The sequence below is a fragment of the Diceros bicornis genome, chromosome 22 (assembly GCF_020826845.1).
Source record: "Diceros bicornis minor isolate mBicDic1 chromosome 22, mDicBic1.mat.cur, whole genome shotgun sequence".
Classification (NCBI taxonomy): domain Eukaryota; kingdom Metazoa; phylum Chordata; class Mammalia; order Perissodactyla; family Rhinocerotidae; genus Diceros; species Diceros bicornis.
In genome coordinates, this window is record NC_080761.1 from 21,471,029 (window position 1) to 21,474,623 (window position 3,595).

Below are 3,595 nucleotides of genomic sequence, written 5' to 3' on the forward strand. Positions count from 1 at the left end.
AACAAGACAAGGGTGCCCACTGTCATCACTCTTATTCAACATAGTACTGGAGGTTTTGGCCAGAGCAATTAGGCAAGAAAAAGAAATAAAAGATATCCAAATTGGAAAGGAAGAAATGAAAGTCTTATTGTTTGCAGATCACATGATTCTATATATAGAAAACCCTGAAGATTCCACCAGAAAATTATTAGAAATAATCAAAATCTACAGCAAAGTTGCAGGGTACAAAATCAACTTACAAAAATCGGTTGCACTTCTATACACTAACAACAAATTAGCAGAAAGAGAAGTGAAGATTATAATCCCATTTACAATTGCAACAAAAAGAATAAAATATCTAGGAATAAATTTAACTCAGGAGGTGAGAGACCTATATGTTGAAAACTATAAGACATTATTGAAAGAAATCAAAGAAGACATAAAGAAATGGAAAGATATTCCATGCTTATGGATTGGAAGAATAAACATAGTTAAAATGTCCATATTACCTAAAGCAATCCACAGATTTAATGCAATCCCAATCAGAATTCTGTGCCATTCTTCACAGAAATAGAACAAAGAACCCTAAAATTTATATGGAGCAACAAAAGACCCAGAATAGCCAAAGCAGTCTCGAGAAAAAAGAACAAAGCTGGAGGCATCACAATCTCTGACTTCAAATTATACTACAAAACTATAGTAATCCAAACAGCATGGTACTGGCACAAAAATAGATACATAATCAATGGAAGAGAATTGAAAGCCCAGAAAATAAAATCACACATCTATGGACAGCTAATCTTTGACAAAGGAGCCAAGAACATACAATGGAGAAAGGAAAGTCTCTTCAATAAATGATGTTGGGAAAACTGGACAGCCACACATAAAAGAATAAAAGTAGACAATTATCCTACACCCTACACAAAAATTAAATCAAAATGGATTAAAGACTTGAATGTAAGACCTGAAATTCACCATAAAAATCTGAGAAGAAAATATAGGCAGGACACTCTTTGACATCAGTCTTAGCAGCATCTTTTAGAATGCCATGTCTACTCAGGGAAGGGAGACAAAAGGAAAAATAAACAAATGGGACTACATCAGACTAAAAAGCTTCTGAAAGGCAAAGGAAACCATGAACAAATGAAAAGAAAACCCACCAACTGGGAGAAAATATTTGCAAGTCATATATCCGACACGGGGTTAATCTCCAAAATATATAAAGAACAGATACAGCTCAACAACAAAAAAACAAACAACCCAATCAAAAAATGGGCAGAGGATCTGTACAGACATTTTTCCAAAGAATATATATGGATGGCCGTTGGGCAGGGGCAAAGATATTCGACATCACTAACTATTAGGGAAATGCAAATCAAAACTACAATGAGATTCCACCTTACACCTGTCAGAATGGTTATAATTAACAAGACAAAAAATAACAAATGTTGGAGAGGATGTGGAGAAAAGGGAACCCTTACACACTGCTGGTGGGAATGCAAACTGGTGCAGCCACTATGGAAAACAGTATGGTGATTTCTCAAAAACTTAAAAATAGAAATACCATGTGATCCAGCTATCCCACTACTGGGTATTTATCCAAAGAACTTAAACCCAACAATTCAGAGAGATTTATGCACCCCTATGCTCATTGCAGCATTATTCACAATAGCCAAGAGGTGGAAGCAACCCAAGTGCCCATCAACTGATGAATGGAAAAAGAAGATGTGCTATATATATACAATGGAATACTACTCAGCCTTAAAAAAAAAAGACAAAATCATCCCCTTTCCAACAACATGGATGGACGTTGAGGGATGGTGTTAAGGAAATATGCCAGATAGAGAAAGACAAACATGGCATGATTTCACTCATATGTGGAAGATAACAAATACATGGATAAAGAGAACAGATTAGTGGTTACTAGAGGGGAACGGGGTTGAGGGTGGGGGTGAAAGGGATAAAGGGGTACGTATGTATGGTGATGGATAAAAATTAGACTACTGGTGGTGAGCACAATACAGTCTATACAGAAACTGATAAACAATAATGTACACCTGAAATTACACAAGGTTAAAAACCATTATGACCTCAATAAAATAGTTGAAAAAAGAAAACAGCAAATTAACAAGATTAAATTCTTTTCATTTGTGTCTGAGTTGGGAACAAGGTTGAAGGGTAATCATGTTCTTATTGAATATTTACAGGAATCCTCAGGTACCTAGCTTCAAAACCAGTACCTGATGTTATGGTGTGAACCCTATTTCCAGCAGTACCTGATCCCACCCCTAGCCCTAGATTTTTACATTAAGTGAGCCAATAAACTCCTTTTGTATTTAAGCCAGTTTGGGTTGACTTTTCTATCATTTATGACTAAAAGCAGCCTAAAGGATACAGCATATTTTGTATCAGGTCCAAAATCACACTCCTAGCCACCAGAGGCTTCACTGTTGACAACCATTTAGTCAGAGGGATGGTAATCCTCCTGACCACAGTGTTGTATTAGTTATTAAACACATATTTGTTCCATTTAACAGTTTAATAAGCCTTGTAGCATTTCCCTTGCAGGCTAGGACCAGTTCTAATCAACGAACATTTTTGTTAGAGTGAGAGGCATTCTTATCAGTCTATCTAACAGCTACCCTGCCCTACCCTCCTCTTCCTTGATAATGGAAAACTCTTATTCTGGGTGGAAAAGCCTCAGAAGACAAGCCATTATTGTTCTAAACTCGTCACAGTGGTCTCATCACCATTTACCGGACATTTGCTTTCAAGCCTTCCTTACAGCTAAGAGTGGCCACAGGATCTAGCTCTGGCTTCTACTCTCAACTCAGAAGGCACACATATGCAATGATTTTCATTCCCATAACCACCCAACAGATATTTGCCTTTGTATCATGTAGTGTGTTGGTCGCTAGGGCCATAGAAGTGCACAAAACAAACTTCATCCCCCTTATCTTTCTTCACCCATGAGAAATTAATAAGGGAAACCTCAACTAAATTGGTTCCGGGAAGGCCTGTAGGGGGAGCTCTCACGCCCTATCATACATGTCAATTACTCCAACTAGGAAGAGACTTAGGCTTGCATCTCTGACAGGAAGGTGTTTTCTACTTTACTACTCAGCAGGAGGAAGGATGATTTCTCTCCCTGCCTGGCAATAGCCCAGCCAATGAGAGACTGTAGCAACCCAACCAATGGGAAGCCTCTATACTTGGGACTCCCAGTTTCCTACAATGGATTTTTTTTTTAATCACAGGCCCTCCCAACTCCCCCTTTACCTCTATAAAAGCAAGCCTGCTTCCTTTGTTTCTCCAGATTTAGCTATGGACTGCCATAGTCTGCATATCCCAAATTGCAATTCTTTTGGTTGTCCCCAATTAAACTCAATTAAACAACTGGCCAATTTACTTTTTAAGTTGACACCTCATGACTTCTTATTTTTTTCTGATGTTTGAGAACAATGCAAGGCAGACATAGGTGGCTTTAAAAGTGAAACTCCAAGCACATCCTTAAATTTTTATCTCATTTATTCATTATGAGATGTTGTTGATATGTAGTGATCAGTTACATCCAAAGTCTGTGTCAAGCATGCATTGGTAGAATTCATATATTTCT